This window comes from Tyto alba, unplaced genomic scaffold (genome assembly GCF_018691265.1).
Source record: "Tyto alba isolate M040663 unplaced genomic scaffold, T.alba_DEE_v4.0 Super-Scaffold_30, whole genome shotgun sequence".
NCBI classification, from domain to species: Eukaryota; Metazoa; Chordata; class Aves; order Strigiformes; family Tytonidae; genus Tyto; species Tyto alba.
The window spans coordinates 6,344,110-6,360,261 of record NW_024881305.1 but is presented as its reverse complement, the minus strand read 5'-3'; positions in this window follow the sequence as shown (position 1 = coordinate 6,360,261).

Genomic DNA, 16,152 nt, shown 5'->3' with positions numbered 1-16,152 from the left:
CTTGCTGGAAGGACAGAGATAATGCTGCGAGGCGCAGACAAGGACAGCCCGGGCCCGCACTTGGCTTTATTTGCCACAGAAGTGCTGTGGGTGCAGCGGGGGTTGGTCCCGCCTGGCCGGCGCCCTCGGGCTCTGCTCCCCACCACAGCCCCGAGCGGGGCCGGGAGCGGGGCCGCGGCGGAGGGCGAGCTTCGGCCTCGGCGGCGCTGGAAGTCAGCAGCGACGTGCCTGTGCTAAACGGGAAACTGGCCGCCTCGGAACAGCAGGACACCTCCCTGGTACCTAATCCCAATGGGGAGAACGTTTAATATGTCAGTTGTTACCAAAAAAAAAAAAAAAAAGATAACAGGAGCATCAAAATTCAGAATTTCCAGAATGATTATATTTATACCATGTGATGGCTGTTAAGAGCCAATGCTACGAAGGCATTCCCAGTAAAAATACAGGTTTATTTTTTCAGTTAAAAATCTTTCAGGATGATGAAATCTGGCTGAAAGACTTTACCAAGAGCAATTTTTCTTTGCTTATTACTGTGTGCATTAAATAATCAAGGAGATAACGATACTGTAGGGTTTAGCTTAGGAAAGAATCCAATTAGATTCTTCTGGGCTTGTCTTATACAGGATTATGTGTGTTTCTGCTAACATTTTTGCCTTCTTGGGCCAGATAGCAGCTTCAAATCACTTTTTCTGTTTTATCTGTGATTACAGGCGCAAGAACAAGAAGGAAAAAACCCTCCTGTAAGTGCTACCCCAACATCACCTTCCTGATCTGCTCAGCAGTCCGGGCGGAGGATGCCGGCAGCCTTGGCCTGGATTTCCATCCCCTCCCTTGCGGCTGCTGGTCGCACCCCGGCTGTGCATGTGCCTGGGGAACACGGCAAAACACCGGGAAGGGCACCTGAGGTAAAAGGAGAAGATGCTGAAAACCCACCTGCGTCACTTCTGGAGCAGGGTGTGGAAGTCCCGGCAAAGCAGCTGCGTGTTCTGGAGTATTGCATGAGAAACATCATGAAATTTGGGGAGCATGTTGAAGTATCAGAAAGAAAAGGGGCATTTATAATAAACTGATATCCTGGCTTTTGTGGTGTCTGGAGTTTGCAGGTGGCTCCATATCCCTGTAAAATACCCCTCTCGAGGTAGAGGAACTCATGCAGTGAAAATACTGACAAACACACTGGCTAGAGATCAGTGTTCAGGAGGTGGTTCATGAAATCATTTCTCACGGCACTCTCCGGGTTAACTTTTGCTCTCAGGTACAGTATGGTGGCATTTGAGATATTTTTCACGTGAGTGATATCTTCAGCATAATTGCCACATAGACTGATTTACACAATTCCCTGGGCTCACTATCGCTGCTTCTCTGGTGCTTCACAGCAAGTTTTAAAGAACGTGGGACCGGGCTATGGACCAAAAGGAACTGTCAACCACGGGGTAGATCGAGGAAGCATGCCGAGCGGTGGGACACGAGGGCTCATTTTTGCAGGAGGAGTGTTTGTTTTGCTTTCTGAGTGATGACAAGTGAGCAAACAAGATCTGAATTTCACATCTGCTCCAAAGACTTCTCTTACTCTCTGCAAGTAGCCAAAACATATCAGGAGTTGGTAAGACAACATGTCTGATGGATTTATGCTTTTTTTTTTCATCAGCTTGCTGAAAAGTGGAAGCTAGATGACAAAACATTTCATAAGCAGTCACAGAGTCCATCTCTCGGCATGTGGGAGTACTGATAAAAGTCAGCTTTGCCTGAAATTGTAAACTGCACTTGAGTAGCCTTGCTTGGAGCTCTCTAACATTGCCCTCACATTTCCCACAAGACCTGGCTGACCGTCAGCACTTGGAAGCGTTCACTTTACTCACCTAACACGTAAGATGACCAGAGACACGGTTTAGTGTAATTTCCTGTGGTGCTGTTACTCATAATGGGCCTTTACTCCTATTTCGTGATGTTCGGAGAAATTTTTATCTCCCTGGATCCTGCTAGATGTAATTATTCAGAATATCTGTTTTCTGACCATTTGAAAATAGCTGTGGGATGGCTGCTGGCAGCTAACATGCCTGCTATGACACAGGGAATCTATCCAAACCTATTTAAATAATCTTTTCTCTGTTCTGTTTAAAGAGATGGCAGTTATCCTTATGGGTAAATAGACTACCTTCCAGGTACTCTGTCATCTTTAGACACACCATGCAGTTCGTTATAGCAGCACTAAATCAAAACCACTTCTTGTCAGAAGGAACCTTCCCACCTCCTTCCTATGAAATTTGACAGTGTACACGGCAGATAATGGCTTTGCTGCTCAGGTGACCTGCCGGTCCGTCTCAGCAGCACCGTCTAAGTGGGTAATTGAGATGGTGACATAGTCTCTTTTTTTTTTTTCCTCCCTAGAAGTTTTCTAAGCATGTTAGAGAATGAGGCTAGGATAGCTAAGTAAATACATGGATAAATTACTCAGATTTGTGCTGAGTGTCCCTGGAATTTTGCATGCCGGGCAGGAACACCACAGAAGGTGGCGAGGGAATAGAGCCGACGCGCCCGGGGAGCTGCTGGCTGTGGGCAGACAGACGAGCACCCCCCCGGGTTCGCAGCCTTTATTTAGCCAAACCCTTTTCGCAGTTGTTTCAGGCTGGGGCGGTTTCCAAACGCGCCGTCTCTGCTCCTCACCCAACCCCAAAAGCAGAGCGCCTGCGGCCGGGGTGTCCCCTCTCGGGCACCCCACGGGTCCCCCCGTCCTGCACGGGCACACGCTTGTGGACACCGTGGGCCGCGTGGCACTGATGAAACAGGTGCTTAGCTATTGAAATATTGAAAATGTTGCTTTATTATTAAGGTCTAAAAGGAAGTCATGCTACCTAGGTGGCCAAGTGGAAGAAGGTGATTTTTAGGTCCATTTTTCCCACTCCCAAATATCTGATTTTTTTCAGTGGAATTGGCAGTAAGAGGGTTGTCCCCCAGTGAATGACAATGATTTAGGGTACAGTGATTAACATAAACACTAAAGTTAAGAGTGGGGCGGGTGAGTTCTTTAGCCCAGCCCTTTGGCAAGGATTTTTCATAGAAGACCAGAATTATGACAATGCTTAATACCAGCATGAAAATTGTTATAGCTTCTAATATCTGAGATTTATATTGATGGTTTTGTACCAGAGCCACCTCCCTCCTCATAAACCTGCACATCAGCTTTGAGATGCCAGACAAGAGACCACCTGTCTTTCTCCTGATTTATTGCGAGAGTCATCTGGTGCCATTTGATTCCTCCCAGTGTGAAGTCATTCATTATTTATATTGCGAAGAACTAGAAATAGCTGTCAGGTGTCCGTTTTCAGGTTGGCATTGGCAGAGAGGAATGCAGGCTATTCTGAGTATCCCTACCAACGTGCAAGATGTAAAAGAGAAAGTGCCCTGAGGCCACCTTAGAAGGAGCAAAATGAGGAATGAAGGTGTTATTTCTATGTGAGATGCTGCTCGGGGCTCCGGTGCTGGCACGCAGACTACCAACGTGCTGTGGGGAGATGCACTTCCCATTTACCACCACCCATATGCTCACAAACTGCTCTAGACAGCATGGAGAGGACTTAGCCCCCCTTTTTTCTTCTGCTTAAAGCAGTCTGTATGTTTTGAGCTCCGCTGATTTTGGTCTGTGAGGTTCTTCTGAGTTTAAACAGCTGCTTTGTTTTTGCTTGGTAAATAGGTTTCTTGGCTGTGATCCTTATTGTTTTACGTCTTAAAGTTTCATTTCAAGCTTCTGGTTCATAAAAATCTCACGGCTCAAATCACAACAAAAGCTCTAAGCATCTCTCACAAGGATATTGGGGGGGGAAATAACAAAAAGAGTTTAAGTATGAGATGGTGATAGCGTGCCAGAGCTACTGCCACACAAGGTGAAGGTGGATTTAATATGAAAGCTTCGTGGTTATGGCATCAAATTTTTTATTTTTTGTGTGCGTGTGGGTGATTTGATCAGTGCTGCCTTCTCTTGAGTTACAGTGTAGAACCAGATTTGGAAAAAAAGAAAGGCAAAAGGACAGCCAGGATGGGAGCTGGAAGGAGGCATGGGGTTTAGAGCCAGGAAAATGAGGCTTCGTAGGAGAGGTGGTCCTTCTGGAAGGGAAAGGCCTCTGTAGGTGCAAATGCAGATTTGAAATCACTCTCATGTGGTGTTTCACTGAATTAAAATGTGAATATTTTTTGCACATAATTAATAGAGAAGCAGATGAACAGTGAAGTCCAATTTACCAGATATTTCCTAGCAAAGTATTTTCTCGTTATTTTCTATTGCCTTCCAACTCTGCCTAAAAATATATATCCAATCATATATGATATATTAGTGCAGATTGCTGCCAGTGTAACAAGCCAAACTGAGTATCCTGGCGGATGAGGATGCCAGCTCCTGGGGGGACAAGAGGGACACTTGCCAAAAGGAAGAGTTTCCAGAACTTACTAATGCATTTGCAGAGACATCCCAAAATCCAGGCATATCACTAGTATGAAAACTATTTATTAATCATCTTTTTACCTTGTGCTCTTATTCGGCACAAACCACTTCATATTTGATTTATTAAACCCAAATGAATGGTTTTACCAGCACTGGGGTGCACCAGTCTCATGTGGGACATGGGATGTGCTGTTTTTACCAGCGTTTCGGTCCTGCTGAGCAGTTGCACTCGACAATGCTGTTGGCAGGATGACAGGGTTCATTTTAAAGGACCATTAATTGCTGCCCTTTCCTATCCGTTGTCTTTTTAATGTATTTTGGATGCACCTTTAGCAGGCAGTGATGATCCTCTGCAAACCACTCCCTGGGTACCTTTTATCTGAAGCACAGTGCAGGGTGCTGCTGCTCTCTACCTCTTCCCATGGAAACGGACTTTCCCGGGGACCGTCTGTTTTGTTGCAGCAACAGTGGCTATTATAGTCCATAAACATGCTATTGATTTGCAAAATATTTACTACTTAAGCGAAGGTTTTTCCACAGAATGGCTTTTGCTGTCGGGAGAGAGCAGAATAGGCGATACTTTCCCTGGATGTGATGGGAATGGGGTTCCAAGGCGCTGCTTGCCGGGCGGCTCGCGGGGAGCAGGTACAGTCCCGCAGGCTGGGCTGGCACCGTGTCCGTGTCACACCTCCCCGTGCTTCACGTTCTGCCAGTGAAATCGTGTTTATCAGCAAAAGTTCATTTGAACGTTATTAATCTTTGAGGCTCGATATTTGTTTGCTTCGCTTCCCATACGGCAGAAGCCTACACTCACTTTCTCCCTTAGGAGAAATTAATTTTAAAACTTTCTGTGCAAGAGAAGGAAGAGAAAATCAGACCATTTTCCTGAGGCCCCAGAATTTCTCAGATATCCATTTCAAGGTGTTTATTACAGCCTTTCATCCTGTCCCCTGACTGTTGAGACTAAATTCCCTGCCTGGCAACAGATGGGATGCCAATTTATTTTTAGCAGTTTGTTTGCTTTGATTGAACCCTTAAACAGTATCCTGCTTTTAAGTCCTTGAATTACCTTGGGGGATAACAAGCTAGGCTGAACTTCTCTGAGCGAGGAAATTCAGGAGAGAAACTACCTGTGACGACGAACTATCTCAGTTGAATAAAAACAATGTTTTACTCTTCATCTAGGGGACCTGGAGTACGTTATAACTACTATCTGACATGGTGAGCAGTGAGTTATTAATTTTATTTTACAGCAAGGAAAACAGCAGAGATTAATGTCACCTCAGTAAGGGCTGGATGAGCATGTAAGGTCATCTTCAGTCTTAGTTCCCCACAAATCTGACAAGACAGGAATGCATCTAGTGGCCTTAAGAAAAGCATGTCACCCCTCTTTGCGTGATCCTGTGGACGTGATTTTTTTCTGGGAGAGCAACAGCTATATAAAAATTTTCTCATTTCTTTTGTCTGAAGGAGGAGAGCCATAGACACCAAGAGCTTCCTTGCAATTTAGAAGGAAAATAAAGAAAGATAAATATATCCTTCCTCTGCATTTTTCAGACTTTTGAACCTCCCAGTGCGAGACGTTAGGTGTGCTGGCAGCAGACTGGCCTGTTGGCCTTGCTAATCTAATAAACCCCTGGGGTTAGGGACGTTCCTGTGACCAGTAGCTGGCTGGAGCCCAGTCCCAGCTCCGTCCCAGCGCCCACGTGCTGTCCCGAGCACAGCCCCTGCGCGGCGGAGAGAGGCGAGGGGACGGCGAGGCACAGCCGCTGTAGCACAGGGATGCAGACAGAGAATTTTTGCATCAAAATCAGAATAACCTGCTGTGCCAGAGTCTATTTCGTATTTGGAAGGGGGTTGCTCCTGCTAAACAGATTCCCGTATAAATAAAGTAATATTGTCCTCTGCTGTGTGGATGGGTGAAAAGCTAAAGCGGAGTGAGGAGGAGGCATCCTGCTGGGAGCAAGGCTCTGCTCGGGTGGGGGGACACCCAGCACCCCGGCCAGCCCCTGGCTCTCGGCTCTGCGGAGGGGCCAGCCGCCCCGAGCTGCAGGAATCTAGTCAGCGGGTTTGGGCTAAACAAAGCCAGATCCCATTCTCACTCATTAGCACCAGCATTCAGCACCAAGACCTGCTTTCTCACTCTCTGGGCCGCGAGGTACACGCATGGATGCACAAATCCATGCGGAAACTCTTTGGAGGACTTTTTAATGCTTTCTGTTAATGAATATAACAGGGATCATTTCTTTTAATCGGCCAACGTCTCTGCAAGCCGTCAGCCACTGCTGCTTAGAGAACAAAGCGTCTCCCTTGCATTCCTCTGAAAAGGTCTTAATGAAGCTCTGCCCATTTCTGGGAAGCCCCAAAATCTTTGTGCTCGTTCCAGCGTAGAGCTGTATACAAAATATGAGAGTTACCAAGTCTCTCTGTTAGGGCCTGGCTATAAAATGAATCACTTTTATTAAGAATATTTTCCTTCTGGTCTCCTTTCACCCATTTGTTCAGTTCTTTGCTAAAATTATCCTTTGAGTCATAGAGAGCTCTTTTAGACCCCTCCTTTTGTTTGTTTTTTTTTTTTTTTTTTTTCCCCCTAGATGGCTTTTAATAATTAAGTGTAATGGAGAAGCTTTGATTGGATTCCTCACTCAGATGGTTAATTAGGTATATCTAAATAAGTTACAAAATGTATTCCTTTGGACTCAATTCCTTTTCCTTTATCCAAACTAAAATACACAGTTCTCCAGAGAGTTCTTGTTTGAGAATTGACTGAAGGTAATTATTTCAGATAATTAAGATCACTAAGCAAAGTAATTTAATTTTCTTCCCTGCCTCTTCCTCCCTCCAAGAAATGTAAATGTCTGTGTAACACTCGATCAATAAAAAAAAACCTTTTGAAAGGTTAAATTGGCCAACTATGCTGCTAAGTTGGAAAAGACTAACATGAAGTGAGATGCAGTAGAAATGTTTAGAAAAGTAATGAAATTTCCAATTGAATGCTTTTTATCCCCCTGAGATTTTTTGGGATTTGGTTTTCTTGTTTGTTTTTTTTGTTTTTTTTTTTTTTTTAAATCTTGTGTCTTTGCCAAGGGCAAAGCATGGACAGCAGGTACAAAGATATGGACCTCTGTGGCCAAATTAGTTGTATTGAAATCAGCTGTTCTGGGGCGGGGTCGGCCTGGCTGGGTCCCAGCAGGTGAAGGAGATGCAGAATCAAAAAGGAGAAAGGTGAATTGCATTGACATGACGAGGCTCCACCAGTGACATGTGCAGCAAACCCTATTTATCAAGGACTGTGGGGGTAGGGAAAGAGAAGTTTAGGGTCTTAGAAGACTGAAGAAACTAGGTGAGAGAAGGTATTTGGAGTTTTTACTTTATTTTCCCTTCTTTTTTTCTTGCCTTTTCATTATCTCTGAGTGTCTGGTTGCTGTACAACTTGAATATAACATATGACTAGGGAAGTCTGGAAGAGATTTTCTCTTAACCTCTTTGTTGGAGTGAGCGATCAGAGGAAGAGATGATTGTTTTTCTCTAAATCACACCACTTTTCATGTTTATTAACTCTTCTATTAAAAGCTGGAGAAGGGATGAAGTTGGGAGCTTTTGCCTTTTGTGCTTGGTCATGGGGCAATGAGACAGGGACTTGTTTACCAAACTTGTTTTATGTAACAAAAGAAACTGTAAAGCAATGAGGTGTTTTTTTTTTTTTTTGTTCAGTGAGATCCTGAGTTGTTCCAGTTCTTGCCAGTTTAACCCACTTCTTGTTTCCTTTGTCTTTCTGTAAATGTTTTTTGCCTTAGTTGTATCCTCTCTGTGTCCCATGCTGCTTGTGCAGACAGTTGGTGATATTTATGTAGAAAGCATCTTTTACAGTTCCCTTTCCCTGTAACTCTGTGGTATCTCGAACTGCAACTTCAGAAGGTGCTTAGTCTCTCATCAGTGCGGTATGTCTGGGTACAGACAAGCAAAAAATAGCAATACTAAGTCTTAAGCAGCTTTTGGGATTTAAACTTTATTCAATCCTGCATCCTGAGCTGTGCCTTAAGCTCAAACCTAACCTACAGCTCGGTCAGACCTTCCTGACCTGGTTTGTGTTGCCTGAATCCCAAAGCCTTGGGCTGGTGCTGGCGCAACCCTGTTGCGGGCGCGTGGGCCAGGAGGGCTCCCTGGGAGAGGAGATGAGCTGGTGACCTTGTTGGAGTGGAAAAATCCCTCACTGCTGCGGAAGTCTGGGCTGGACTTCCTAAGAAGTTAGCTAAATGCTAAAACATTGGGGATGTGTCTGCATGTCTGATTGCTTTAGCTCAGAGACAACAGACTGCCTGCTCATGTGTTTACCTTAAACTGCTTTGGCTTCTCACAGTCTACTGGAAGCCATTGCTGCTTTTAAGGTCGCTTGTAATATGAGGCATGCTTTGGAGAAGCAAAAGGTCTGGGACCATTTAAATGTGGCTTTGTAGAAAGGACAGATCTTGGAGAGAGTGTCCAGGTCTCCAACAAGTGCCTGCAGAGCCTTTGGGATCAGTGGCTGCTTCCCACCCAGATCTGCAGGCTTCCCACCTGTTAACTTCCACTGCTCAGCTCAGGTTTTTTAGTTCTAGGCATTTTGGAACAACTGCATACTTTCATTAAAGCTTCCTGTGGTGCGTTCATTATAATTTCTGTTTTACAAGGGCCACTCACCGAAATGCACAAACACTTCAGTAACCTGTCAGTGCTCCGCTTTGAAGCCAGCGTAGAGGTGAATACCAAAGATCTGCTATCTTAATTAGTACAAGAGGTTACAGGGATGTTAATACCTGATCTTGCAGCTCTGACAGAAAGGATTAAAGGTTGTGGAATCAGACGCCTGTAAAACAGAGGGTTCTGGGCACGACTGTTTTTCCTGAGCTCAAGTTAGCAGATTGCGGCTTTGCTTGCTCGGGTGAGAGTGCCTGCTGGTGCGAGTCTGCGTTGGAGTGTACGGAGATGCGTGGCTTGCACTTGGGCCAAGGGTGGGAACTGCCAGGAAGGTCTTGCTTCCTTCAAGCTATGCTGGTATCAAATTCCATCAGAAATACTTGAAATAATGCCCACACCTTGCGGCTATGAAATATCATCTTCCAGTTAATGTGTTTTTTAAGCAGCCTTGCTGCTGTGGTTAGGAAGCTTTGTGGAGTGCAGGCACGTGGCGTGCATCATGTTGACACTTCTTCCTGCAAACTCCTGTGACCTGAGGCCAGCCGTGCCCTGGGGATAGGACTGCTGCCCACAGCACCTGCCCAGGGTCTGCTACACAGCAGCCAGAAACACGTATTTTCCACCACTGTGGCAAACTGGAACAGTAGTTTCTGTACTGCCAGGATGCTGAGCAGCTCGTGTGAGGGTCAGCAGAAAGGAAGAGGCAGCCTGGGGACCCCAGCTTGCTCCAGGGCTGCGTGCAGGGAGGTTACACCAGGGACAGGGTCACTCCAGCAGGTATTTGTGGCAATTGATGGAAACAGGATACTGGACAAGATGTACTTTTTGCAGACCTGTTCTCCCTGGCCTTGCCCAATCTGTTCTTGTGGTTCATGTGATGAAATTCCTGAGATGCAGACAGTCCCCTGTAACAGCCAGAAGCCCTGTTTGAGGTCCTAAAGCAGTCACTGTGTGGGCATGGAATAACAGTGATGTTTCAGCCCTGTTGGTAGCTCTCGGGATTCTGTGTTGCAGTAGGATGTTGGAGCCCTTTGCCCACACTGCTTCCACAGTCCTTACCCTGAAATGTTTATGGTTTCAGGCCTCAATTCTGCAGGAAGGTGGGAATCTTTCAGGATACCTGTATGTGACAAGTAATACTCACCCTGTCTAAAGGTGGTAAAAATCTTGCTGTAATGAATTAACTTAAGGTATTTTATGATGTTTGGTGTGCCTCCTTGGCACCCAGAAGATCTCAGATATTTGATCCAGAGGGTGTGATTTATTGGGCAATTATACATCTACACACCATCGCTCATGCTGGAAAGAGGCACTGTGATCTCATCAGTCTGGGAGAACGTGACATGGAAGGACTTTTATCAAATGAAGGGGGGAGCTGATGGATGGAGAAGTCAGGGAAGTATTGATTCCAACCAATATATTATTTTCTACATTAATATTGTGCAGACAGTAGCAAATAGAGACCCTGCACTAGTGTTAGTGTGTTTTCCATGATGAAGAATTGCCCTTCTGTGAAGTTTCATTTCAATGAGGAATGAAGTTTTGCGACATTAAATGATTTCTTATGGAAATGTTAGTTCTTTCATTATACAAAGAAACAGGCAAAATGCACAATTATTTTTCTTGCGCCATCAGGAAGAAATGGGGTGAGGGAACATGGTACGGGAGGAGTTCTCTGTATGTGTTGCTCTGTTTTGGGGGATGTCTTAGGATCTGCAGTGTGCTATTTTCTAGCATGGGTATGTGACTATTGGAGCCCATCTGAGTTAGCACAACCAGCGCCAGCCTGTGGGCATGTTGTGTCTCCCAGAACAACAAGCTGCAGAAGCTGCAGGATATTTCTACAGGTGTGTTAAAAGGAACAGTGGCCCAGGCCATCCACTTGTAGATGAAGTTTGCTGCAGGTCTTTGGCCCAGATGGTGGCTATGGAAAGGTGAGGTCAGGAGAAGATTTTTAATCTGTTCTGTCATGTTGACTTTCCAAATGGCAAATAGTTCCTGAATCAGGGCCAGAATATTTGTGACACAGGTTTTCCCCTTCTATTACTGTTTCTTTTTAATTTGAAGGTCATTCCTCTGAGTTTAGCAGAGGCTTTTCTGTTGATGACTGATGTTTTCCTCCTGCTATCTGTTCTACCTTGTAATACTGGATTTATTAATGTACAACAGAGTTCTTCTCAGATTCATTGGAGCCAGATGGTGATAAGAAGGACTTCTGCTTTAAAATTTACCTTCCTCCTTTTCTTCCCTGGCCCCCACAAACAAAAGAAAGGGAGGGGATTAATCTTAGACTAAAAGCATTTCAGTTGGAGCCTGCCTCCAGAAGTCATTAGAAAGATAACCCAGTAATGAGACTGATCTAAGAGACCTTGACTTGTGTTGACAGAAGAGGGAACCACTTTGCAGCATTTTTGTTTTTGTTGGGATCAGGCTGCTTTGTACAAGACATGGCACAGCCTTAAGATGGCAGCTGCTGATGGAGATGATCTTTGCTCTGCAGACCACACATGTTCCATAACTTTAGCACAGATAACCCATCTCCACTGGAGAGATTCAAAAGGTTAGTGTGTCTCTAGACTCCTCATGGCTTGTATTTCTTGAGATACTAAAAATTTAGAGTAAACCAACTGAAGATGCTGTACCAGTGTGCACAAGTTGAAGAATTCTGAACTTTAACCATAATGAACTTATTTACAAATAAAGCGTCCCTATTTCCAGTAGATTAATGCTCTTGAGCTGAAAGGAGTTAATGTTGCTTTGCTCATGGCATCAAGCATGCAGTTGTTTCATGTGCTTCTGTGTGGTTTGGCTCATGTTGATTTCTTGGGTTTTCTGTGACCCATGAAGCCATGAACCCAGGCTTAGAAAACAGCAAGGTCTCCACGTGTTTTTTTTCGCCCTCTTATCCAGAACAGTGAAGACTTTCACCTGAGATGTATACGTGTTAGAGGGATGTGAAGGTTAGTTTGAACTTAACTGAATAAAAATGTCAAGGGAGGTATCTCAGATCACTTAACCTGCTTCGTCATCAGCAATAGAACTGGGCAGCCTCTGCAGGGGCATCTCAGCCCAACTGTCGTTGCTCTAGGTTTTACAAACAAAAAGAGTTCTGCTATGCCAAGCAGAGGATGAGTGTATTTTCCCCCTGTCCCCACTGGAGGTCACTGGAACACTGTTTACCATTGTCTGTTAGAACAAAGGAATTGCAAAACTGACATCTAATGAAATGAACGTTTGAAATTTTCAGAGATTTTTATCAATTTTACATACGCAAATAAATCTCCAAATTGCTCATAATCCCTGTGTGTAATAGGTATTTTAGAAACATTTTCTATGCCCTGAGGAGACATCAGCAGAATCTTTATTTTACAAAAGTATGAATCAACTGATAGGAATTTTGAGAAAGGCTCCTGTAATGGGCTCTCTGTGCCCAAGCTTTCTTTGTCATACCCTGATGGACGTGCCATGTCCTAAGTGCAAAAACATACCTTAAGCCATTCTATGTTTATTACAGGAAACCCAAATGTTATTGGCAAAAATGCTATTGCATGTATGTTATATATGCTGGGAAGAAGAGCAGTTTGAGGTTCTGCAAAGGTGATCTTAGTAAAATTGGTTCAGACCCAGGAGGCAAAGATGGTCCTTTTTATTTTTTTTTTTTTCTCTCCCCCTCTTCCCTGTGCAAGCAGCAGTTCCTGCCCACTCAAATTTTTGTAAGTCTGCTCAGATAGCCCTTCTGTCCTAGGTATGGACTCCCACCTTGTGCTTGAGGAGCCCTTTGCACTTGGTGCTTGAGCAGAAGCAGATGCTAGACTAACAGGATCTAATTATCAGTAATAAGAAAAGTTTGGCAACTAGTCATGGAATTGTCAATAAAAAAATTCAAAAGCTTCTTCTCGACCCATCTATCAAAGTGTGTGCGGTTGCTGTTAATTATTGACTGACTAATAATCAGTATTAACTAAAAGGATTCCTTTATTTCCTGGTGATATGTAAAGCCAAGAAATAGACTTCTGGGTGATATCCAGTTTCAAGATAGCACTTTATATTTTAATATAGGAATTAATATTTTAGTCTTTATATGTAAAGTGTACTTGTGAAATGTATCAGCTTATGGCAAGTTAGGTGCCATTTACTGTAAGTTTTTGACTGAGAGTGCATGCAGTTGACCAACTAGAGTAGTGATTGGTCTCCTTGGAAAATGTGTGGGAGGAGTTGGGGATTTCCATTTCAGATGTAGGTATTTCGTTTAAATCTGTTCCCACAGGCAGCTGATGGATCCAAAAACCCTGCTGGAGTATTTATCAAATAAATATATATGCATAAATGAAAAATATCAGAATACAATGCTCTCTGCAAGCATTTCTGTTAAAGAAACACAATTTGCTGTTGAAAAATTTTCAGAAGTTTAAAGTGCTTGCAAGTCCATGGGGGGCTTGGATTTGGGGGAAGGCGGGTGCAGGCTCAGTCTGAGCAGTCTCCCTTGGCAGGCGCTGTGTCTTTCTCTGCTGCCTTTTCCCAATGCCATTACCAAACACATCAGGTAAAGTCTGTCTGGTGAATTAAGGTACTATATCTCTTGGCCTTTGACAGTCATCAGAAGCCTCATGGGAAAGTATTTTTAAGAGCTGGCAACATGTTTTTTCTGTTCTCACATGTAGCCCCCTCCAAGCTCCCCACTGGGAAAAATATGAATAAGGAAAATTCCAGTTTTGGTTCTGCTGCACATTGGAGCAGAGGCTGTGGTACTGCGGTGGCATCGCAGTCACCCCAGGGGAGTGTGATGTGGCACAGCAGGCTTGCGGGGTTTTGAAGGGGCCTCTAGCAGACAGGAAATACGAAAATTGGTCTAATGGCCTGGCTGAAGCTTCTGCTTCAGATGTAAACTCCAGGTGAAGAGTTAAACTGAAGTGAGATAAAGTCTTACCAGTGGCTGTTAAGATGCCTGCCCTGGGCTGTGGCTCTGGGGATGCAGCAGCGGCTGCAGGACCAGCCCAGGGGAGATCTGCTGCTGGGCTCTTAATGAAAACACTTGTATTGTAAAGACTCTAAGAAAGTAATGCTTGATTGTGTTTAGTGAGTGATTTTGTGAACCTAAATAATAGGTTCATCTTGAATTGATGATGAATGCGAGGACTTCAGTCCCTGAACCATGGAGATTTGATTAATGAATTAAAATGATGAGGTACTCAGTTGGAATAAGAATGCACTTGCCTATAAACTCTCTGTGGATCTCTCAAGCACAGTCTATTTCACTGGATTTTTGTGAACACAGTGCATTTTGTAGATTTAAATGGGGCAGGCCATCTCCTGAAATGTTACTGCTGGGTCTTAAATTGGAGAGATGGAGGTGTCTGGTGCTGCCCTTGCTTGAAGCTTTTGGCAAATGTGGGGGACAGGAAACCTGGCTTGAGGTAAACTGCCAGTAACGTTATCCAAGAACCATCCCTTTATTTGTCAAATCTATCAGCCTCAAAGAGGTTCAAAATGGCCTTGTGGCATGTGCAAGTATCCAAGCACCAAATCGGAGCTTGGGTCTGGAGCAGTACTTCTGCTTTTGCTTCATTTAAAAGCTTATCCTTAAATGTTTGCACTAAAGCCCTGGAGCCCTAAGAAAGAAGATGCAAATAACTTGACTCTTTTCCCATGGAAGCAATTAAGAAACTGTGTTAATAAGAAATCAAGTTGTTTGTAAATTTTAATGGTTTAAAAGATGCCCCAGGGAAATCACAAACGAATAGGACATTGTTTGATGCGGACCCTTACTAGCCAAGCAGCTCCACCTCTGTTGTAGATGCGATCAGTTAAAAATTATCATGAGAAAATGACGTATTCTTTTAATTTAATGTGTTTAGCCAGAAGGATTTTTGAACATAATGATTAGAGGCTAGAAGAGTGCCATTTTGCTTTATTTCTTCCCCACTTAAGAAAAAAGGGAAACCATACTGCATCTTGCTTTAGGCTGGTTGGGAATGCTAGGAGCAAAATCAGTGGGAAGTTGCATTAATATTGCACGCGATGACCAAAAATGGGTTTAAGAATACGTGCTGGTAGGCAAAGAGCATAAACTGCACTTATTCGAGTATCAGGACCTGTCTCTGGTGTGGGTTTGGCATTTGCTGGTGTTGCCCAGAGCTGCGGGGACGGGCAGATCTGGGGGGTCCTGCGCAGAGCAACAACACTGAGTAGTTACCATCGAGTGTTATTTTACCCCATCGCGTTAACCCCTTAGAGCACGGGGCGGATGCCAGCCTGCCCCTGCTGAGCAGCAGCAGTTTAGCAGAGACAAGAAAAAAAGGCAAACAACCAAAAAGCAGACACTAGAACGTCAAATTTCGCTGCTGCTTTCAGTTCTGCGATTGCAAAGCCCATTTCGTCGTTTTGAGGCCCAGCTTGTGCTTTATGGAGCGTGAGGGCTGGCAGCGCCACTTCCGCCATGGCTTGGAAATGGGCCTGCGAAGAAGGCCTCGTGGTTTCTAAACATGCTAATATCTGACATATAGGAAGAGAGCCTCAGCGGAGGCTTTCGTACTGCTTCAGTAGCTGAGGAAAATATTAATGTGACAGGAATAGAAGATAGAGCATAAGGTACAATACTTGTATTTGAGGCAGGTGAGAAACAGGGAGTGACTAAGTGACAAGTTTTGCTGCTGCTTGGCTGTGTGATATGTGTGTGGTTTCCAAAGGGCTGAATTATTGTGAGTTGTAAGAAATTCATAGAACTATATTTAGCTTTATGTATGTCTACACATACATGAAAATCAACAGAAGATTTCATTATTGCCATGACACGTTCCTTCCAACTTGTTCATTCCTATGATTATTGCAATTTGTTTCTCCTGAAATATCTGTAAGGCATGACAAGACACTAAAGTTATGGTGAGTTACACAAAGGACTCCTTTGCATATTAAAGACTTCATATTGTCACTGACTAAATTTGGGAAAACATCTACCACTGTGAGTGTCATTAGAGAGATGAATTCCAGTGCTCATTACTGGGGTGCTGTGACAAATAGGTGGAGGAAGGACTATAACGTGG